The sequence below is a fragment of the Pteronotus mesoamericanus genome, unplaced genomic scaffold (assembly GCF_021234165.1).
Source record: "Pteronotus mesoamericanus isolate MK-2021 breed Mesoamerican mustached bat unplaced genomic scaffold, CSHL_Meso_final contig_68, whole genome shotgun sequence".
NCBI lineage: Eukaryota > Metazoa > Chordata > Mammalia > Chiroptera > Mormoopidae > Pteronotus > Pteronotus mesoamericanus.
This window is the reverse complement of record NW_026555234.1, coordinates 29,567,575-29,592,277: the sequence shown is the minus strand read 5'-3', so window position 1 is coordinate 29,592,277 and position 24,703 is coordinate 29,567,575. Positions and strand designations below refer to the sequence as shown.

General features: G+C 37.8%; 1 protein-coding gene across 1 annotated transcript in view; it reads left to right on the top strand.

The window, feature by feature from the left end:
* The window catches only part of CORIN (corin, serine peptidase), a 180,012-nt gene that overhangs the window by 75,316 nt on the left and 79,993 nt on the right, over positions 1-24,703 (top strand). The window lies entirely within an intron of this gene.

The window sequence follows — 24,703 nt, the reverse complement described above, 5'->3', positions numbered from 1 at the left end:
AAAGTGACCAAACTCATGTAATCAGCATCCAGATCAAGAAAAAGAACATTAACAGCATCCCAGAGACACTTTCAAGCCCCTTCCAAGTCATCTCACACTCTCAAAAGGACCTCTCTCCTGTTTTCTAGCACTTTAGGTAGTTTTGCCTACTGCTGAACTTGACATCAATGGAATCGTACAGTATGTACTCTTTTTGTATCTAGCTGTCTTTGCTCAACATTATGGTTAAGAGATCCATTATGTTTTCCTTTTCTTGTGGTTTATTCATTCTCATTGTTGTATAGTATTCTAATATATAACTACATCACAATGTATTTTTCTTGTTGATGGACACTTTGATTGTTTCCAGCTATTGTGAATAGTGACACTACTATATTGTACCTGTCTTTGATTGAGCAGGGTTATTTGTTCAGTAAAGGACTTTTTAGAGTGGCTGTGCCAACTCATACTCCTACGAGCTATGTGCGAAAGTGGAAGCAGCTCTAAACCCCGCCCCCGACACTGGGTATTGTCTGCTGCTTTCATTTTGGCAATTCTGATAATAGCATTGTGGTGTCTCTTTTGAGTTATTTTTACATCTAGAAATAGCAAGTCCTCCAGCTTTGTTGTTTTCAATAAGAAATATCCCTTTGCAATTCCTGTACTTGTCAATTTATACACACACTGGAAAACTTCCTGAGATTATGTTTGAAATTGCACTAAATCTGTAAGTCAATTTGTGAAGAAGTAACATCCATCTTTAAAATGCTGAGTTTTCCAGTCCATAAACACAGAATATGTCTTCCCTTATTAGTCTTCATTTTTCTCAAACATGTTTCATAATTTTCTATGTAGAAATGATATATAGTAATTAGATTTATGTCCATGAGTTTGATTTTTTTATTTATTGGTTTTTAGAGAGAAAAAAGGGTGGGGAAAGAGAGATATTGGTTTGTTGTTCCATTTATTAATGCATTCATTGGTTGATTCTTGTGTGAGTTCTGACTGGGGATTGAACCTACAACCTTGGCATATCAGGACAACACTCTAACTGAGATACCCAGCCAAGACTTTGTAATCTTAATTTGCATTTCCTGATGAAACTGATTGATTTAAATTCTTTTTTAATTTGAGTATCTCTTTTTGCAAAGTGTCTGTCCAAATATTTTGCCCAATTTCTTATTGAGTAATCTGTCTTTGTTCTTGACTTAGAGTTCTTTGTGTATTCCGGATATGCAATCTGTAGGATATGTGTATTGTGAATATTTCCCACTCTGTGGCCTGCCTTTTCTCCTTCTTATTAGTGCCTGAGATGGAATAGAATGTCTTAATGTTAATGGGTCTATGTTATTGATCTTTTCTGGTCCTCAGCTTTTTAGACTCTCCTATATCAGCATGTAAGAACCTCTTTCTAATTTACTAGAAAGGCCCTTTGGCTTTCACACATGAGTTATAGTTGCCTGTAGTTTTGAGTTATCTTTTTCTAGGACATTGATTCTTAGCAGTAAGCCATCCAATCCACTGTCCTTATTGTTACTTTTCCTCTGTACATCTCAAACATTGATTAGTTACCCCATTCAGTGCATTCCTTTCCAATTCGCCTTTGATAAGGGTTTTAAAAGCTGGACCACCCCCTTATGCCAAGGAATGTCTCTCTCCACTTAAACATCAATGATGTTAACTTCACTGCCATCCCATCTGTGAGTGATCCAGATCAAGAAGCCCATCTTATCACCTCCTCTCTTGGACCATTCCTGTGGCTGTCTCCAGCTGTGTTTTCCAGAAGAAGTCTTTGAGAAAGAGTTGGTTGTACAGGTTATTTATTAAGTATCCGCACTTGCGTAAAGGAGAGAGAGAAAGCAAGGCTGGGCAGAGGGAGATGTTGAAATAAGATCCAGGCCCATTAAAGCCTCAGCTAAATCCATGGGGAGCTCTGGAGCATATACGGCTTCAACGGGTTGTTCCATGTTAGGCCAAGATAGCTGGGTGTTTACAGTGTTGAGCCGTATAATGACGTTTTGGTCAATCACGGACCTTATATATGACAAGGGACAATGAGATTCCTATCACATAGTGATATCAGAGCTGTCAAAACATTGTAGCACAATGCACTGCTCATGTGTTTGTGGTGATGCTGGTGTAAACCAACCTACTGCGTTTCTTGTTGTATAAAAGAATAGCACATATAATTATGTACAGCACATATACTTGATAATGATAATAAATGACTATGTGTTACTGCTTTATGTACTTACTAAACTATACTTTTAATTGTATTTTAGAGTGTACTCTTTCTACTTATAAAAAAAAGTTTGTGGTAAAAGTGTATGTCAAGCTACTGTGGCAGCTGCTTCCTGCATCTTGTGTGTATCGTGTCTCTTGCTTGCATCAACTTCTCCTGTATGTGATTTAACCTCATGTTTTGTATAGTACGTGCTGTACAAGCCTGTAGCCAAGGGGTGGTAGCTTATATAACGCAGCCTAAGTGTTAAGCGCACTCCATGATGTTCACACAGGAACAAAGTCGCTGAACATGTATTTCTTAGAACGTAGCCGCTCCTTAAGCTGGGCATGACGGTCTGTCCCCACCTCAGTCAGTCACTGGGTGTGATCCTTCCCGGGAAGGCAGTGCTCTGCAGCTGAGGCCGAACCTGAAGGAGCTGAAGGCTGCTGGGTGACAGTAAGGGCAGCCAATCCTTTCCTGAAGGGTAGGCACATAGACTGTGAATAGATCACCTTGATCCAATTGGAGACTGAGCTGATTTTGCTGTGTTTGTAAGGCATGTTAATAAGGCTCCATCGGCCTCCCATTTGTTTCCTTTCTGAGGGTGCCCTTCTCCAGTGCGCCCAATGGAGAAGCTGAGGTGTTTACTGCATTCTGCGCCTCCTTGGACAGCCCCAAATTCTAATACTTTTCTTCGGAGAACAATAAGATTACTGGTATTTCCACTTTACTTCACCGAGTTTTTCTTCTCACCTCTTTAAGTTTCTTGCCCTTTGTGGCAAATACCTTAAGGGGAAATCCGTCTGGGTTCAGCCACTTGTCTGTGTCTTCTTTCTTTCTTCTTTTTTTAAAACTTATTTATTTTTATTGTTACTCTATTACAATTGTCCCCATTTCCCCCCCTTTGCTCTCCTCTGCCCAGCCCAGCCCAGCTCCTGCTCCCATTGTCCATCCCCAGGCTGTTGTCCACATCCGTGGCCATTCATACACACTCCATGATGAGCCCCTTCCCCTTCTTTTCACCGTTGTCCTCCCCTCTCCCCTCTGCTCACTTTCAAGCTGTTCCATCTGTCCATGTCTCTGGTTCTATTTTGCTCATGAGTTTATTTTGTTCATTAGACTCCTCTTATAAGTGAGATCACATGGTGTTTATCTTTCACTGACTCGCTTATTTCACTTAGCGTAATAGTCTCCAGTTCCATCCATGCTGTTGTAAAAGGTAGGAAATCCTTCTTTCTTTCTGCTTGTAATATTCCATTGTGTAAATGTACCACAATTTTTTGATTCACTCATCTATTGATGGGCACTTAGGCTGCTTCCAGCACTTGGATATTGTAAATAATGCTGCTATGAATGTAGGAGGGCATAAATTCTTTTGAAGTGGTGTTTTGGGATTCTTAGGATATATTCCCAGCATTGGAATCACTGGGTCAAAAGACAGTTTCATTTTTAATGTTTTGAGGAAATTCCACACTGCTTTCCACAGTGGCTGCACCAGTCTGCCTTCCGGCCATCAGTGTGCTAGGGTTCCCTTTTCTCCTCAGCCTCGCCAGCACTTGTTTGTAGATTTATTAGTGACAGTCATTTTGGCATGTGTGAGATGATACCTCACTGTGATTTTAATTTGCATCTCTCTGATGGCTAGTGATGTTGAGCATCTTTTGGCCCAGAGACCCTCTATATATCCTCCTTGGAGAAGTGTCTGTTCAGATCCTTTGCCCATTTTTAATTGGATTGTTTGTCAGTGTCTCCTTTCTCACTGCTTACTTGACCCATTAATACCCAGTGCCTTTGGGCACCAAAATACTAACTTTTGTCTCTGCACCCCTGTGGGATTGTTCAAACTCTACTGGCTTCTCTGCCTCTTTGCAGTGGCCCCACATGCAGATTCCCAGTATTTAGCAGTATGCCAAGAATCGGCAAGTTCCACCAGGGAAAGAGGCAAGTGCAGTGCCGGACTGTTTTTCTGTGGTTATCTTCTCTCTGACATCTTAGCCACTCACCACCTACTAGTCGCATCAGCTTTCAGATGCCTTTAAATAGATGTTTCCTGTGTTTTATCTGGCTTTTCAGATTTTACATGGTGACGGCATTCACGTGCTGGAAGTTACTGCATTGTAGCCAAAAGTAGAAGTTTTTTTTTTTCTTTATAGCATAGTGATTTGTAGAGTCTGCTGCTAAATTAGGATCCCCTCCAAAAGGTGGTACATAGCAACCAGCCATCAGAAGGATGAGTGATTGTATCCAAAAGAGAAGGGACTCAAGTCTTCTGTCTTTTGTCTGCATTTGCCCTCTTTTGGTCAGAACACTTTATTGGTGGTCATTTGTAAACTGCAGCCTGTTGACTGAGGACTCAAGAATCCGCAGAGAAAACGTGAAAATGAAAACATCAACGGTATTCTTTAACACTGGTGGTCAAAAAGTGCTAGTTCTTGAAAATCAAACTAACACCAGTAGTCTTTAATAGCTCAAGTCGAAATGCCACTTAATATAGAATTATATTATAGAATCTTCTGATATCAAATATCAGAAGATATTACAAATCTTCTCATCTTGGAAAAGATCAATGATCCATTTATATTTAAAAACTTAGGTTTAAAGACAATAGAAATTTCTTAAGTACACTCATCTGTGATCCTCTACTTGTCATAATCTTTATAGAATTATTGGTTATAATATTTCTACCATGTGAGATCCTCTAAAAATGGGTTTAATAATAATGCTCAAAAAATGATGCAGTATTTTCCCAAAATTTAATTTTTCTGTCTTGTGCTTGATAGACAAACAAGATACTAGCCGTATAGACATGTTCGTAATTTGTGTGTGAGGGACAAAGCTACTGCTGGTTATGACTTTGTGAGTGTATAAAAATATAACTTCTAGCACATGCACATAATTAATAAAAATATGTTCATATACTAAGAATGCACTCTATGCCAACTAGGAAAATATGGATTATATAATATAGTCTTAATCTTAAAAGGGTTTTTTTCCGTAGGGCCACTTATAACTATAACCAATGAAGTCTTTTTCTCATTTTTTTCATTTATTGTGAATATTAATTGAGTACCTACTCTGTCCAGAGCATCAACCCAGGTAATCTGAAGAAATAAAAATAATTACAGGGTTCATAATATTACCCATCTAATGTAATGGTTCTCAACCAGGGATGATTTTACAGCTCCCACCTCAGATCATTTGGCAATGACTGTGGACATTTCCATTGTCATGACTCTGGGGACAGAAGGAGTTGCCATGGGCATCTAGTGGGTAGGGACCCACTATGCTGCTAAACAACCTACCACGTGCAGGACCGCCTTCACAGACAAAAACTATGTGGCCCAAAATGTCAGTAGTCCTGCTTTTGAGAAACCTTGGTCTAGCACTCTAAGTTTTGTAAAGTACCTGATAATTATAATAGGGATAATAACAAACACTTTTAAAGGGTGTTAAACCTAATCTGGTACACTCAGTAGATGTCAGAAAAAAATGTAAAAAGAACATTAGTAACTCCAATGTCACACAGAAACTGTAAAGGAATATAGGTTAAATGTCAATGGAGTAGAGTGTAGTCAACTGCATAAAGGAATTCTGAATTTTGATAAAGAGAAAGAGTCCTATTTGGCAAGAAAAAGAGAGGAGGTGTCCTGGTGTAGGTGTTCAGCACTGTGAACTTATCTTGGGTGTCAGGTGCCTACGTAGCCCGCTAAATGAATAAGGATTAAAGGTTGACTCTCATCTCAGTCTTCTCCTTCCCACTTGTGAAATCATTTGCCCCAAGAAAAGAGTAACCTCCCTTTAGCTTATGGACCCTGTTCTCCTTTCCAAAGTGCTTTCACAGCTGTAAACTCACTTTGTTTCTAGAGTAAATCTCCAAGGTATTCTCATCTTCATTTTATAAATTAGGAAACTGAGAGGTGCAGGGAGGTCATTCCAAGGTTATTTTAAATCCACTCCCCCCGCCCCCCGTCACCATCCCCAGGCTGTATCATCTACCCAATAGCCTGCGTTCCTGGGAGGGACCGTCCTGATTTGATTATTAATCCTTGAATGGTACCCTCTGTTTCAACCCTCTTCTCATAAGAGTTTTCGAAAGGTCTTTTCAGACTGAATTAAGCCAAAGCTCGCAACTTGTAATGGCTGTTTTTTCAAATGCACAGCTCTATAAATTCAATTCATCTTCTTTGAACATCCTTTAAATCAGTCATAACTCCATAGGTATTTTGTTCTCATATTGATTGCCACACAGCTGTCTTATCCTTTCCATTTCATGTTGATGCTGAGTCCTGTAGATAAAGTGCTAAAGCGATAATGCTGTGGGAACTGTTCTTCAGAGGTTTTAAAGTAAACATTTGTGTGTTTTTCCATAGTAGAGTTTTGAGAACTCAGGGGATGAAGGTCAAGGCCCATCAATCATTCTGAGCTTTCTAACTAATCCTTGACTCTCCCTTGTCTTTGATTGTATATGGAAAGTAGTGTGTAAAAGATATTTCTGTGGCGCTAAAGATATCTCCCCTGTCAGGAAACAACTTCAGCTATTTATTCTTTCATTTTCCTCTTCCTTTCCTAGTATCTTATTTGCTTTTCTAGCTCTGGTTGCTGATAGCAACCACTTCAGTGCATGAACAGCACAATCATAGTTTCAGGACGCTGGTAAAACACATACTCTGAATTCCTCCTACTGAATTGTGGGTTCACTTGGGATAAATCATGCAATACCATTTCTTTGAGGTACTTACTGTCAATGTTTTGCTGGAGATAGATGATTAAAGGTAGCATCATGTTATTAAACACTAGCCATGCACTTTTCGTTATAATAAATAGTCAGTTAAAATGAGGTTTTCCCAGAACTTCAAATTTTCCTACATTTATAATTTTAAATTATTAAAACAATTACATTAAAAAAACATTTTCTTTCTTTCATATGTGGATGCTTCTTTTAAGGGCACTAAACTTAGATCTGAAGACTTGTATTCAAGCTCTGACTGCTTACTTAATAACTGTGGTCTTGAAGCAGTTTCTTAAACCCTTTTAACCTCTCTTTCCTCAACTGTGGAATAGAAATAACAATGCCTGGGTAGTGGAATTGTCCTATGGGCTAAATGAGATAATGTATTTGACAGAATTTTGACAGCCATAATGCACTATGCGAATGTTAATGCTCCAATTGAACAGGCATTTAGAAGTATATTCTATGGACCAGGCAGTTTACCCAGAATTGGAAAAGGAGAAATATACGACTTGAAACCATAAGAATGCTAGAAGAAAACATAGGCAGGAAAATCTTGGATATTTCTCATTGCAATATTTTTTCTGATATCTCTCTTTGGGCAAGGGAAAGAAAATAAACAAATGGGACTACATCAAAGTACACAGTTTTTGCACAGCAAAAGAAACCATCAACATAACAAAAAGACAACCCATTGAATGAGAGAACATATTCACCAATGATATATATACGATAAGTGGTTAATATCTAAAATTTATAAAGAACTCATACAACTCAACTCTAAAAAAATCCTATTAAAAAGTTGATAACAGACCTGAATAGACACCTTTCCAAAGAGGGCATACAGATGGTCAATAGATGTATGAATAGATGCTCAGCAACACTAATTTTCAGAGAGATGCAAATTAAAACCACAATGGGATATCATCTCACACTGGTCAGAATGGCCATCACCCATAAATCCACAGAGTGCTGGCAAGGATGTGGAGAAAAGGGAACCCTTCTGCACTGTTGGTGGGAATGCAGGTTGGTACAGCCACTGTGGAAAACAGTATGGAGATACCTCAAAAATTAAAAATGGAACCGCCTCATGACCCAGTGATACCACTTCTGGCAATATATCCAAAGAAACCTGAAACACTAATTTAAAAGGATATTTGCACTCCTTTGTTGATAGCAGCATTATTTACAACAGCTAAGATTTGGAAACAGCCCAAGCGCCCATCAGTAGATGAGTGGATAAAAATAGCTGTGGTACATTTACACAATGGAATACTACTCAACCTTTAAAAAGAAGGAAATCTTACCTTTTGCAGCATGGATGGACCTGGAGAGTATTATGCAAAGTGAAATAAACCAGTTAGAGAAGAACAAATACCATATGATTTCACTTACATGTGGAATCTAATGAACAAAATAAACTAACAAAATAGAGACAGGCTCATAGATACAGAGAGCAGACTGACGGCTGTCAGATGGGAGGGAGGCTGGGGGCCTGGGTGAAAAACGTGAAGAGATTAAGCAAAAAATTTAAAAAAAACCCTAATAAACACAGACAATAGTATGGCAATTACCAGAGGAAAAGGTGGGTGGGAGGAAGTAGGAGAGGGTAAAGGTGGGATACATGGTGGCAGGAAGAGACTTGACTTTGGGTAGTGAGCACACAATACAATATACAGATGATATATTATAGAATTGTACACTTTAAACCTGTATATTGTTATTAATCAATGTCACCCCAATAAATTCAATAAAGATTTTTTAAAAAAGAAAAATGGCACACATACTTTTAAAGAACTCATAGACTAGTGGAGATAAAAGCACAGAGGAAGAGCCTGAAACAAGGATTTGGGCACAAACGGCGTATTTGGGAGAGGCAGGGGGCAGTAGGGTCTGGGGAGGTGATTTGGGGAGGGATATTAAAGATAAATTATTAAACCAGCCACCTCAGTGGACTACTGGATCTTAACCTTACTGGAAAATCTGGGGAATGATGTACAACATATGGCTGAGAATGAGCCCACTGGAAGAGTGAGGTACTAGGGTATGGACTTACTTCCTTTAGCTTTTGAAACTGTGAATGTCTACTACAGCCAACAAGTACAATAGCCTATAAAAGCAGACACGTGGGATTGTGTAGGAAGAAGTACAAACTTGGCTGCGCCTCACAATGGAAGGCTTTTTGACCTTGCTGATTTCTGCTTCATCTACAGCACTCTTTGTCTTTGGTTTCTAGAACTTTCTTTTGAGCTGCTTCCCAACACTCAGGCTGCACTCTAGTCTCTTTCCTTTTTCTCTGCTGAACCCTAACTGTTAGCCTTCCACGGGATTCTAATCTCAACCCTCTTTCTTCAACCTTCTGTACCTTTTCTCTGGGGAATCTCATGTTTGCTTGTGACCGTGAAAGTGCCGAGGACTCTTAAATCTGTATTTCACCCCAAATTTTATTCCACTTTTCCAAGATTCAGAACCGTATTCCTATGTCCTTGCTTCTGTCTTTCAGACAAAGATACTGTTTGTGAGGTCTCCAGGGGTTTCTGTCCTTGTTGTTAATCCCCTGGGAAGTTCTTAGTTCTCCCTGAACTTTACCTCCTGCAGCATTTGCTGCACTGACTCACTCCCTCCTCCCAGATGAACTGTCATCTCTTGGCCGCCAGGTATTTTCCCTCCTTTGGCTACTTATATTTTTTCTCCTTGGATGATTTCACATCATGTCTCCCACCTGTAAATATCAGGTGCCCCAGGGCTTAGTCCTTGGATCTCTCCCCTTTGGGGCTCTAATGCAGGCCCATGGCTTTACATACCACCATGCAGTGACAGCTACCAATGAGGGTCTCAAGCCCGTGTCTCCTCTGAACTCTAGACCTGCAAGCGTATTTAGATGTTTCTGCTTGTCACACACACACCCTGCCTTCTATTTATTTCCCCTTTAGTGCCTAAAAGGTGTGTGAAACATGATACATGCTAAACTGACCTAATATTGTCCCTATACCTGCTCCACTCCCAACTGTCTCCATCTTAGTAAATAGGTAATTTCATTCTTTCAGTAGCTCCAGCCAAAACTCTTGGGTCATCCTTGACTCTTCTTTTTTTCCTACACCATATCTTCTCTGTCAGAAAATTCTATTGATTATATTGTCAAATATACACCTAATCCAACCAGGGTTCACCACCTCTACAACCACTACCTGGTCCATGCAAGTCACCTGAGCTCCTGTGGATTATCCTTCCAGCTATTTGTTAAGTTCCTAGAAGCCTCCCTGTGCCCTTGCAGGCTATTCTCCATGCAGCAGCAAAATGTTCTTTTTTGCCTCTCAGACCCTATTGCTCTCTTAAATGGTCACATTTCCCATCTCCAAGTTTTCTGTAGGTTACCCATCTCACTCAACATAAAAGCCACCAGCCTTATAACCTTCAAGGCCCTCCATCAGTTCTGTTATTTGTACAACTCCAGGAGAGCACCGATCACGCAGAACTCAATGTAAATATGTAGACCTCCTACCCTACATTATCTGGTCCCTGGTTACCTCTCTAACGTCTCTCTTAATACTTTCTTTTTGTTCTCTAGGTTCCAGCTACTCTGTTCCATCTGCCCACCATGCTCTTCCCTCAAATATCTGCTCTCAGTTCTTTGAAGCACAGGCCTCCAGGGCTGTAACACAGGCATGTTAGGGAGCATGGCCAAATATAAGATGAGGATGAGAAACTATACCAGTAACAGCTACCATTATTATTGTTACTATTTGGTTAGTGATGCAGCTGAGAACATGGAAGAATTCTTAGTGAACTTCACGATCAACTTGTCCGGTACTTGAATTTCATTTTGCTGTGAGTGGAAAGTTGACGTTTTTAAAAACTAGTTTAAAGGCCCTAACAACTTCTTTCAATTTGTGAATCATGGGAATTGCTCATCTTGTGGATTTCCACTGTTTTTCTGTGAGAACCACAGTCTTGTTTTGATTTCACTGTGCCGCGTTTCCAGCAAAAACAAGCAATGCCAAACAAAATAGATTTCTTGTTGAGCCTAAACACTACCTGTTCTCTTTGGGCTCAGTAATTCTTGTTTATAGATCATTTGAGATTAGGTTTCTATTCTCTGCCAAATATTGCTTTGCTTGATGTGGCACAGTGGTTCCGAAAACAGAAATAAGGATGTTTTCTTCCCACACCTGCATTCATTCTTCCCCCTCTCTTTACAATTTAGCTCCATGGCTTAGAGGTTGATAAGTCAGAAGCCCAAGATAGTCGGCTGATCCCTATACTTCTTGCAGAGTGTTATCTTGTTCAGTGACTGGAGACCAATGGCATCTATATTTTGTTCAGAATTGTGCCTTGCAATCAGAAATCCACATTGGTACTCTTTCAGATTATGATTAAATATAGGAATTTTTAGCTACAAAGCAAAAGTTTGATTTTTTTTTCAGTATATGTAATCATAAGTACATAGCCTCTTTTGGTCAAAAATCAGTTTGATCACCCCAGAGGGAATACTGATCATTCACATTCTGACCAATTCAAAATGACACCTATTTTAATTCTAAATCCAGCTTTATATCCCCCATAGTGGTAAATTTAATTATAGCAGATACATCTTTACAGAACCAGGTAGTTGGAAAACAATTGCTGTTTTTCCCATGTAATAGGAATCTTAGCTGAGTCCTAAGTTTCAAAGTATTTGTCTCCCCAAAATTCCCGACATAGGGTACTTACTTATGTCTTTTGGGCGGGCCTAGTTCCTTGACCTCAATCAGTTCTTGAAATTGGACTACAGTGATGTGGCAATTGCTTAGTAATTCATTACATCCTGGAGTTTGAACCCTAAACTTTGGGCCACCCACTGAAACTACTATACGATTCAGAGTCATGACATCAAAGTCTGTGAACCTCTCCTGAACTTGCAACTTCATTATGACAAACAGCATTTGCTGCCCTCACAACTTCAATTCCATTGAGCTCAGCAATTGGGAAGTAATTTTAGTCTTCATTTTCATCTGCTCAATCCATATGTTTACTTTGTGTCTTAAATCCTGCACATATTTAAACAAAATGAGCTAAATTCTAATTGAGGAGGCAGTCTGACATAGTATTTTAGAGCTGTGGTCTTCTAAATATGTTTTCTTGTGTAACTCTAAAAGGATTTTTAAAAAATCATATACCTCTTTCACAGTTTTAATTTAATATCTAAACATTTTTAATGAATATAAATAGTGACAAAGAATATAGTTTAAAGGATATTATAATAGTCGACTTCTTAAAACGGAAGTTTATATTACTCTTTCAGATGTGTCCAATGGAATTTAAAAACCACGGTGACAGGTTGGTATTGACCAACCATTCAAAAATTATAAGATTTTGTTTTAACATTCAGCAAATTTTACATAGTTCTCTTTCTTTCTGAATTCTTATTTCATTCCCCTTTTCTCATAGAATTTAATTTTGGTGTATTCTCTTTCTAATTCTTATAATTACTTTTTATCACCCTATCATAATCTCTAGAACAAAGCCATGTATTAAAATGGAAATTATTACTTACATTTTTTTCCCTTGCTCATGAGACTTTGAGTGTCAACAATTTTTGATTAACTTATCATAAAATTGTGTTCTAATTTATTGTGTTTATAAATAATTATTAACTTAAATGTGACATTTGTTGGAAATTCATTTTGCTATATTAGATCAGATTTTTTTTTCTTTTTAAAAATTGGTTGTATAGAAAGATTTGGCATTAATTCTATTCTTATTTTTTGTCTTCTAGATTGTAGTACTTTGGAAACTTACATAATTTTGTTCATGGGAATAGAAGGAGTTTTATTATAATGGCATTTAATTACTTTGAACAACTTTCCAGTTTATTGTCAAAAGTCACATAGTAATAATCTGTCATTAAAAGTTACTTTTAATGATTAGATGGCAACTTGATTAGATTATCATTCCTTTTTTTTGAAAGCAGAGTTGGAAAGTACCTGACTTGGACATGAATTTGTTATTCTGTCGTTAGAGTCTTCATGGTCTCAATTTTATGAGCCTTTTCAGGATTTACCAAATGTCTATATATCACTGTTTTACTTTGAGGCACTTCGGTTAATCCTATCTACTCAGAAAGAACTAGGAAAACAAATATTAATTTTAATTAATATTTGCTAATAAAATAGTTTTGATAAGAAGCTTTTCATGTTATTATGTGCTTTAAATATATGTCTTAAAACTTTGAGCCATTAATTTAATTCATTCAGTTTCTATAGAATATACCTAACTGGTAAAAGCCAGTTTTCAATGTCAAACTAATTGGCCAAATTAAAGTTACTTTCTGCCAGTATTAGGCTGACTTTATTCTTTAGTTTATATTATTGTGTTAACATGTGTTCCTGTGATAAGAATATTACTTTTATTAGTTTAATTTTCACTTCTTAAGTTATGCTATAAAATTCATTTTTTCCTCTTTACAGTTTTATGAGTTTTATAGATTTGTATAATTGCCAATACAATCAGGATACAGAACAGCTCTAATGCCCTAGAGTGTCCTCATGTTGTTCTTTATAGTCAAACCCACATTTGCACCCAAAGCTCTGGAAACCAATGGCCTTTTCCACAACATCACATAAATAGGATCATATGGTATGTCATCCTTTGAGACTGTCTTCTTTTATTTAGCACAATACTTTTAAGATTCATCCATGTTGTTACTTGTATGTGGTCTACCCAGAAAAAGCCCAAACATTGTTAATATAATGAGAATGGTTTATGCGACATCGATGTAACCTGGCAGCCAAGGAGCATGGACTGGAATGTGCATGTGTGAACAATGACGACTTCACTGTTCTAATCAGTGGTGATGGTAGATGCTGTTGAGTGAGCATGTGTACTGTGTGGCTGTTGCATTCAAAATGACTGAGCAAGTAAAGCAACAAATCTGCATAAAATTTTGCGTTAAGCTTGAACATTCCTCTTTTGAAACTATTCAGATGATTCAGGAAGCCACAGCTGTTGGCAACTGGAGATTGGCAGCTTCATTATGACAATGCGCTCACTCATGCATCACATCTCGTGCAGAATATTTTGGTGAAACATCAAATCACCCAGGTGACTCAACCCCACTACGGCCTGGATTTGGTGCCCTGTGACTTCCAGCTTTTCCCAAAACTAAGATCGTCTTTGAATGGGAAGAGATTTCATACTATTGATGAAATTCAGGATAACACGGGGGGGTGGGGGAGCAGCTGATGGCAACTGGAAGAACTGTGTGAGGTCCCAAGGTGCCTACTTTGAATGGGACTGAGGCATCATTGTCCTATGTACAATGTTTCTTATATCTTGTATCTTTCTCAGTAAATATCTCTATTTTTCTATTACATGGCTGGATATTTTCTGGATAGTTCTTGTATCAATCAATGGTTTTTATCTTCTTACAGTTTAGTAGTAGTATTCCACTGTATAGATATACCTCAGTTTGTTTATTCATTTACTTGTTGAAAGATATTTTTGTTTGCAGTTTGAGGCAATTATAATAATTTTTTTGAAGATTTTTTAAATTTATTTTTAGAGAGAGGGAAAGTTAAGGAGAAAAAGAGGGAGAGAAACATTGATCGATTGCCTGCCATGTGCATCTCAGCAGGGGGTGGGGGCGGGGACTGATCCTGCAACGCAGGCACGTGCTCTGTCCAGGGATCAAACCGGTGACCTTTTACTTTGTGGGATGATGCCCAACCAACTGAGCCACACTGGTCAGGACCAATTATGAAAATGATTGCTAACATGTACTTACAGTTTTTTAAGCAAATTTCTCCAAGCTAAATACCTAGATTGATAAGTATTTGTATTATTTTATTTAAAAAACTGCCAAATTGTTTTCGGGAATGGCTGTATTATTTTGCTTTCCCATCAACAAAGCATATGAATTCCAGTTGCTATCTACTCTCATCAGCACTTGGTATTGTCAGGTTGATTTTTGTTGTTTGTATTAGTCATTCTAATAGGTGTGTAGAAGTATCTCATTGTAGTTTTAATTTGCATTTCTCCAGTGACTAATGATGAGCATCTTTTAACATGCATTTTTGCAGTTGGTATATCTTCTTTAGTGAAGTGTCTGTTTATTTGCTCATTTTTTTTCTCCAGTTGTTTGATTTCTCATCTTTGAGTTTTGAGAGTGTAACCAAATGCCGACCTGGTTGTCCGCTGCTTAGAAAGCCAATACTTGAGAGGCAGGTGCTGAAGGAGAGGAAAGTGGTTTTATTCAGGTGCTGGCAATGTGGAAGATGGGGAACTCTCGTCTCAGAGCCCACCTCAGCACCTCAGACATCATGGCTAGTTTATACAGGGGAACAGTGGGAAGAGGGGAACTAAGGAATTTCTAGCGAGGTGCAGTTTCTCAGCTCTGCTCTTGCGTGGTTTCAGTGTTACTCCTGTATGTGCCATCACGCAGTTTCACGGCTCCATCTGCAGTTTCACTGCTGGTATCCGGGAAGAGGACATGCAAGCCGCGTTTTTGCTGGTTCTCATGTGAATCACGGACACTTGCCCAATTTCTTGTGGTCATGGTCATTCCTTGGTTAAGCAGCAGCTGCAACTGCTGATGTCTATGAAATACTCATAAGGAAACTTTTAATACATGAAACTTCTATGAATCTGTTAGTATAGCCTATTCTACAATTACCACCTGAGTAGTATATTATGTTTGCTTCCATCTTTGTTACAAGAATTCTTTATATATTCTGGGTGCAAGTCCTTTGTTGTGTAATTTAGAAATATTTTCTCCCTTGTCTTTTTATTATATTCACATTGTCTTTCACAGAGCAAATGTTCTTAATTTTGATGGAGTCCAAATGATCAATTTTGTCTTGTAAGGAACATACTTTGGTGTCATAAAAACCCTTTGCCTTACTGATATACAGAAAGATTTTTCCTTTAATCTCTCCTATGACATTTATTTTATTATGATCTATGGTGAGTTAATATTTCCATAAGGTTTGAGGTATAGGTCAAATGGTATTTTTTCTTTTTGTACATAGATTTCCAATTTTTCAGGACCATTTGTTGAAAAAACCATCCCCCATGAAACTGCTTTTGCATCTATGTCAAAAATTAATTGAGTATATTCATGTGGGTCTATTTCTGTACTCTTTATTTAGTTCCATTGATTTTTCTATCTATCTCTGAACAAAACCACTGTGTCTTAATTATTATAACTTTATATTAAATTAAGTCTTAACATCTGGTAGTTGAGCTTTTCAGCTGTGTTCTTGTTCAAAATTTATTTTTCAGTTCTGGTTCTTTGCCTTTTTATGTATATTTTAGAATTGGCTTATCCAACGATCCTGCAGAGATTTTGATTAGAATTGTGTTAAAGTGATAGGTCAATTTAGGGGGATGTCAATTTGATATCTTAGAACATATTGAATCTTGAAACCATGAACTCAATTTCTCTCTCCATTTCTTCGGTCTACATTGATTCTCTTATTAGTAGTATTTTATAACTTTCCTTATGTAGCACATACTTTGTTTGATACTTTAAGAGCTGTTGTAAAGGGTGCTGTTTTTAGACTACTGGTTTCTGATTGTTCATTGGTTGTTATAGAAAACAGAATTCGCAGATGGTCCCCAAGATTCCACACCTTGGTGTACTCACGATACATAATCTCCCCACCTTTGAATATGGGTATGACCTGTGCATATGATGCGATAGTCCCTCCTGTGATTAGGCAATGGTATTTGCCACAGTTGACTTGCAGAAGGGCAGAGTGACCTTGGTAGGGCTGACCTACTTAGGTGAGCCCTTACACTAAATCTTTCTCCTGGGTTTCTGAGAATTTTTATTATGAAAGATGTTGAATTTTATCAGATGCTTTTTCTGCATCTGTTGTTTTGATCATGTGGTTTTCCTATAGTTTGTTAACCTTCAGATTACATTTATTGTTGAACTAGCCTTTCATTCCCAGGATAAACCCTACTAGTGTTTGTGTCTAGGTATGATTTTTTTTTTTTTTTTAAGTTTATCCTATTTGGGTTTTGCTCAAGGGAAGATCAATTTATTTTAAGATAAGCTTCTCTCTGGTGAATATGGTTAAGGCAGTTAGAGAATTTAAAAAGAAAAAAGTAATAGTGTTTTAATTATAGCACTTAATGATAATATTATTATGATACTAATAATAATTATACATAACACCTGCTGAGCATTTATTATATATGAAGGGCCATGCTAAGAGTTTTAGAGACATTATCTTATTTAGTTCTCATAGCAGCACTGTGAGGATTATGCTTAGTTTTCCTGTTTGGACTGCATGTTTGTGTCCCTCCAAAATTCAAATGTTGAAACCCAAACTCCCAATAGATTCCCATTAGGAGGTGGAGCCTTTGGTAGGTAATTAAGTTAAGTGAGGTTATGAGGGTGGATCCTCATGATGGAATTAGGGGCCTTATGAGAAAAGCGATGAGAAAGAACTTGCTTGCTCTGTGTGGCATGCACCAAGGGCGGCCATGTGAAGACATGACCAGAGAGAAGGGCCTCACCAAGGCCCTGACTCTGCTGCCGGGCACCCTGACCTCAGACTTCCAGGCTCCAGAATTGTGAAAGATCAATGTGTGTTCTTTAAGCCACCCAGTGCATAGTACTGTTGTGGCAGCCCAAACTGACTGAGCTACTTCCCATTTTGTAGATGAGAGAACTGATGCTTAGAGAGGTTAAGTAACTTACTCGAGATGATAGAGGTAGGACGGGGCAGAGCTGGGATTTAAACCTGTGTTTGAATCTGGGCCTGTTCGAGTTCACAGACCTATGACATCAATGTTAGAAAACAGCGCACACATTTTGAAAGGAGGAAGGAGGATTTCTGTGTATGTTCAACTTCATAGCATTCAAAATTAGCACAGAATGGTGGTTCTGTGTACAAGACTACTTATTTAAAAATGAGTCTTTACAAGCACTTAATTAGTATAGATTAAAGATTAGAGCTATAGCATTAGGCCCATAAAAGAAGAGAAGGATTTATTTATAGAAAAAGTACACATACAGGAACATTTCTATGTATATGTAAGTAGGACATGATTATATATATAAATCAAATACCATTCATTAACCATATAATTTGTGGTTAGATAAGCTGTGGTTACTTACACATGCCTGGTTGGCTTCTCTCTCTTTTCTTCCTCCTGAGATTGTTCCTATTTTTCTTTTCATGGTTGGCAGTTTGAATAAATCTCAACACAAGACCCAAAAGTGGCTATCTAGTTTAGAACCGCTGATACTGACCTGGTAAGAAGAAATTTGGAGTTTTGCTCTCAGTAAATGTATGGTATAATTTAGGCACAGACATTGCATTGAAAATAAGCCTGCCTGCTGCTAGTCTTCTCATTGAAGAAAAATGTAATGCTCAGATCTGCCCAGGATAAAATAGTGGTGATAAAAATAAAAGAGCTTGAAATATTTTTATTTCATGAGGTCTCTTATTCTGCAAGTCAAATACAAATGCAAACATGAATGTACTGATCTTTTCTTTATTTCTGTTATTTGTTGCACATTTTTGCTATTTTTATGAGACAAAGCAATGCAAGTTGATTTGACTGGAGACTTGACACGAAGTAAAATGCAAAGTCACATACTTCCTAAAGCAACATCTATGCTTTAGAGCCCTATTTTACTAAGGTCAATCACGTGGAAATGACAGAACATTTTCGATGAAATGTGAGGTTTATCACTCAGAAATCTTGAGGAATATTTGACATCTTATTTCTGTCCACGAAACAGTCCAGAGCAGGTATGAAAGAGTTAATGTTTTCTGATCTTGCCTGCTACACCCAGCCAGTGGCCCCGCAGGATCTGGCTTTTTACTCCATAGGATTTTATGAAATATTATTCTTTTGGGTTGTTAAGCTGTTTCCAATTTTCTCAATTTGGATTTCAGAAGACTCCCTGCTAAGTATAACTTTTGAATAGAGGATTTTTCCAGATTTTTATAGGATAAAATCTGAAGGCTGGAAAACTTCTTGCTTAACTGTGAAACTCAACAGCCAGAGGATTGACATTTGGACATTATAACAAAACAAATAGTATCTTTTTCTGATAGAAAACAAAACTTTCATATTATTTAATAGCTTTGTTTAGAAGAACAAATTACTAGAAAGATCTAAGTAAAAGAGAATTGTTTTTTGTGTTTTTTTGTTTTTTGAGAACGCAGCTTGAAAAAGTACATTCACCCCTTCCTTCCACAGCTATGGAACCACAACTGTGCGCTATTCACGTGGACAACAGATGTGTATGGAGTGCCTACTGTGTGCTGGGAGGATGGTTTTAGGCACTGGGGATTCGGGAGCCAACAAGACAAAGTCTCTGTTCCCAAGGACTCACACACTGGAGAATTTGGTGGCCCAGCGGGGAGAGGAAAAGATAGGCGGAATCATGACCATGAGTGGTTGCAGAGAGGTAGAAGGAGGTGGTGATACCAACTTACCACAGTAGAGACCACAGGAAATAAAGTAGTTTGGGAGAAAGAACCATTTGGACACATGAATTTCCTGGTCACATCAGTTGAACGTAGGTACCTGAAACTAAGGAGACAGGTTTGAACTGAGGGGACAAGAGTTTGGGAGTCATTAGTATATATGTATGTAGGACTGAAATAGAAAGAACTGCTGAGCTTACAAAGGGTAGGTGTGAAGTGCAAAGGAAGGAGACAGGAAGAAAGATGACAAATCTTCAGGACATTTAAAGGGCAGGTTGCGAAAGCAGCTCTGATGACATCTGTCCTCCTCCAAGACCCAAAGGAGTTGTGGGGAATGGCTCAGCCGACACGCCTTTTAACTACAGTACAGACTGAGGAATACTAAATTTTCGACTTTAGTACTTTTGATCTTTCATGGTTTTTCCCAATTTGATTATGAAACAGGCCAGCATCCTACTAGACAGAGGAGAATCAAAGGGAGTCACAAGAGACTTGGGGGAAATTTTTGACAAAAAATGTAACTTACTATATTCTATATGAAATAGATAATACATACGAATAAATAGTGTTTGGTTTAAAGATTTGATTTTATTGGTTTATAGCTCAAGTTAAGTTACAAGGACAAATTGTCAGCTGGTTCTTCTAGTAATATCAGTAACAAAAGTAATAGCTAACATATTGCATACATACTGGGTATTGGTTGCTGTGCTAAGTGCTTTACAGCTCTCATTAATTTTCAATGCAACTTAATGGCTATATACCATTATTTTTATTTCACAGACAGGGAAACTAAGGCTCATCATTTCAGGATACTTCCTGATAAAATAACCTTGATACTCAGTATATTTTTGAGAGAATGAATGAAGGTACTTTTAACAATGAAGAAAATACCTTAAGGGCCATTAAATTAATTCAACCTTTTGCAATGCAACTGGGAGTCTCATTAGGATTAGTTTTAATGGCAACAAAAATAAGCGAGCTAATAGTAATGTTTATTGCAGAAAAGAGAATGACCTTTCAGAAATGAAGTCTAATCAGAGTGATTCAGTCACTAATGCATGCTCATTTTGGCCTTTGGTACCCAGTTGGATGCCCCAGGGCACTTCTGCCTGGCAGGCTGAACTCTGGTCTATTTTTATTCCTACTTGGGATACTGTGCTCGTTGCGGCCCAGATTCCCCTCCCTTATCCTGTCTCTCTCTGTTCCTCCTACTCATCTTCTTGCTAATTTACCACGTTCATGGTGGAATATGGGGTTGCCTGTGACTTTGTTCATCTCATATCTTGTGCCTAACCCTCCCAGTTCCCTCTGGTCCTGGTATGGTCCTTGAAGTTACATCGACTGAAATGCTTACAACCAGCAATTACAAATTATAATAATAAAATATAATAGTTTCTCTTTTCCCCCTATATTGAAATATATTGCAAGTGCTTTATTTTTTATTATGTACCATGCCTCATTCAGTTCTAATAAAGTAAACACGAATGATTCCAATACTCCAGAAATTTATTACTGGGGTCCTGGTCCCATTTTATAATCTCTTTTGTACAGGGCAAATGCCAAGAAATTTAAAAAATTAAAAAAAAAACAAAACAAGCAAATAAAATTGGCCACTTAACCCAGCTAGTTTAGGTTTGACTGAGTTTTCAGAGAGAAGTTAGTGGTTGAAAGTACAGCTCTCACAGGGTTGCCCAGCTGAGGGAGGTTTGGGGGCAGTGGGTGGAAGGACTGAATGAAGGCTTTCTTGGCTGGAAGAAGAGAGGCTGGTTAGAGAGAAAAGGAAAGCTGGGAAAACTGGAGGGGGTCTTGGAAGCTAAAGAAAGGGGTCTGCCTTTGATAAGGAGAACGAGTGAGGCCAATGGCGAGGAGGGGCATCCTGGTCAGAGCTGTGGGTGAGCAAGAACATTTCTGACCAACTGGTAAAATGGAATATGTACTACTTTTCCACGCCTGAGTTGTCTGTTAGAGCCATTGTCGTTGCTGTGAGAAACCCTGAAGGACATTACAATGGAAAAAAAATGAGAAAAATCCATGGTTCTGACAGTTCTCGGTTTCCACACGAAATGTTACTTTTCTTTAAGCAAACTAAACAACTCTTGCTCAAGGAGCAGGCATCTTTTGGGTCTTCCCAGTTTACTTTTTAAAAATGTGCTTAAGTTCTGATTTTCAGTATTATAGCTATAGGAGTTTTGTTTACAATGTCCGTTACAGCTGCTAGTTATTTCTCTACTTTCCACTGCAATGAGTAAATTCTCTCTCTATATTTTCCAACACATTATTCTTAGAGTTAGCATTTGATTTTTAACAAGTGAGAAAGTGGCTTCACGTTCATGTACTTTTTAACAATATTTGTAAAGCATCAACATTTTTGTATGATAATGCAAACCATCTTTTAAATTGATGCACAGAAATAAAATGCTTGTTATCTATATTGAAAAAGTGAAGCCTTTCTAATAGCTGTATTTAGCTATCAATTATAACTGCATTGCAAGGGAACATAACATGAATAGAAAAGTACTTATGAATATAGTTATAAAAATATCCCAAATTATAAAGTTTATATATGAATAAAAAATATAGGAAACAACAGTAGGCTTGCAATACTCAGGCAACAGCTTTAACTGCATTTCTGACAGAAAACAAAAGTGTTTAAATGCTTTTGGGCTCATAACATCATGTTGACTCAGAGGCCTTTCAATGGCAGAAGTTGTAAGCATAAAACTTTTATAGTTATAACTCAGTCTCTTGTCCATTGATAGAACTTCATTTCATGCCTTTTTTCTTCCAAAATCATGCAGTGAAACTGATGTTTACGTGTGTAAAAGCTCAAGGATAAATCAAATATTGGAATATCAGAGTTGTTTGCATTAAGCACTGAATACTCTGAATGAGTCATTGTATAAACTGAACAGATGTTGGGAGCAAGTTGGCACAATGTAATGAACCTCATTCTCATCCTGTATCATTGGGTTACTCTTTAGTGCCTCCAAGGGAAGATGTGCTTTTTAAATGACCAATTTACTACTAGGGAGTAACATAAACATCAGGGAAAACAGAGTACTACATTTAGTTCAATTGAGTATGTCAAATGACAATTTGAATACCTTCCTTAAAATTCAGATGTTGAAACATCTTCTACTGCTTTCCTTCCTCTTCAGGGAGGATGCCTCATGCCAAACATTGCAAGGTTTTAGTCTTCTCTCAGAGGTCCCCTAGAGGAAGCTTAAGCATATTCCTTGGCAAACCCATTCAGATCTGTCATACGCCTAGGATCAGGAAATTTGTCTCTGCTTCATATTGCAGCATAAGCATTTTTTCACATTAATCCTTAGGTGGGGAAAAAAAGGCCTTTGGGCACCTTCTTCCATGAGATCCATCTTTACGTGTCTGAAAGATATTATGAAAATTATGATCCTGAACCAGTATCATCAGGAGGTCCTGACACAAAGCCAGGACACTTTTGGTATGTTCTTACTTCTGGTAGATTATTCTTGGTTTCATGACCATCCTCTTTGCTCCTGAAATTAAGGATGTTTCCTGGGGGAGGTTGTGATGTGTTTTCAGTTTGTGGTAGTAGATTTTGATGGCAACGTTTGCTTCTTTCTTTAGCTGAGTACTTTGCTTTCTTCCGTAGTGTTTTGTGTATTATCAATAGTTGTTCTAACTGAAATAAATTGTATCATTTAATGTTATTACTGCCTTAGTTCCCCTCATGTTTCTCATTTAGCCAGGAGAGTTTAGAATTCCAATTCTTTGAGAATTCTCTTCTTCTTGCATTATCTCAGTAACTAATGAGGAACATAATGATCTTGAGGCAGGATTATCAAACATCATTTAAAAATTTAGTCACAATATCAACATATGTAATATATTATATATATTATGTATAGAATATATAATACCTTTTCTGAGTTATTTTATTGCCCTCCAGTTTTTACTGTATTGGCAATAAATTTGTTCATTTGAAATCTTTTTCTTTTAGCTAAAGAGTCTGTCAATTTGCTCTACGTCAGGTGCCAGCAAACTGTAGCTCATGAGCCAAATATAGCTTGCAGCCGTTTTTATAAATAAAGTTTTACTGAAACAGCTATGCTTGCTAATTTATGTATTGTCTATGGCTTCTCTTACTCTACAACTGCATAGCTGAGTAGTTGTAACACAGATTATACACATTGCAAAGCCTAAAAAATTTACCCTCTGGCCCTTTACAGAAAAAGTTTATCAACCTCTACTCTAAGTTAATTCATATTTGCTTATGTACTGGACGTTAAGAAACTGGTGTCTGGTTGTGACACTGCATGCTAATTAGCTTTGTGAGTTTGGCCAATCATGTTGACTCTCTGGCCTTGGTTCCCCGAGGATGGGGAGGCAGGATTATATGAATACCTGTCTCTTCCCGCTTTAAAATTCAGGAACTCAAATTAACATTATTTTACCTAAAATAATTTAAAGTTAATTTTTTTTCTTACAGATTAAATTTTGGTTTTTCAGTAATAATAATAATAATAATAGCAACCCCTTTTAAGTATCTTAGTATACATACCCAAATTTCCACTAAATTTTCAATGATATAAAAGAAATAATATAGCTTGCCTAAATGAGCTCTATATGTATCAAGTATGGAGGCAGGTACTTCACCTTCTCTCTTTCACCTTCAAAATACCTCTGCATAGTGGGTGTGAGGGGTCATACAACCGGAGGAGCTAGGACTTGAACCTGGTTCTAATGGTGAAGTCCTATATTATTTCCACTATAGGAACACTGTTTCTTTTCATTCGTCTCCTCTGTTTTAATCCAGTCCTTTGAATATATGGTAGCATCTCACTTATCCAGAGGTTGCCACCTACATTTTTCAGACTACAACTGATAATTAAGAAAACAAAAGCAATGAACAACCACATAGATGTTCACTTTCAAAGTCTCTTTCATAGCCTGTTCACTTTTGCTTTAGAAACAAATCTAAAAACTTGCTTTTGGGGGGTTTCCTTGATCTCTATAATTAATCTCCAAACAAATGGGAAAAGGAGGTAATTAGAAATCCTGGCTCAGGCTTCCCTCCACCGGTAGATGGTGACCACCGAGCCTGTGTGTAACTGGGAGGAGTGACGCAGTCTACGTGGCAAGGGCGGAGGGCGGGCCGCGGCCTTGGGCAGCTTAGCATAGGGACAGGTTCACTCTAGGCATCTCCCAGTGGCACTGGGAGATTTTTGCTGCTCGTCATAGAGACAGCAAGGAACGTTAAAGATTAACACACTGAGGGTAAGAAGGTGGAGAACAAGCGTTCGATTTCACAGAACCCTCATAAAATTATGAAAAATATTAAAAATGCTAAGCAGATAC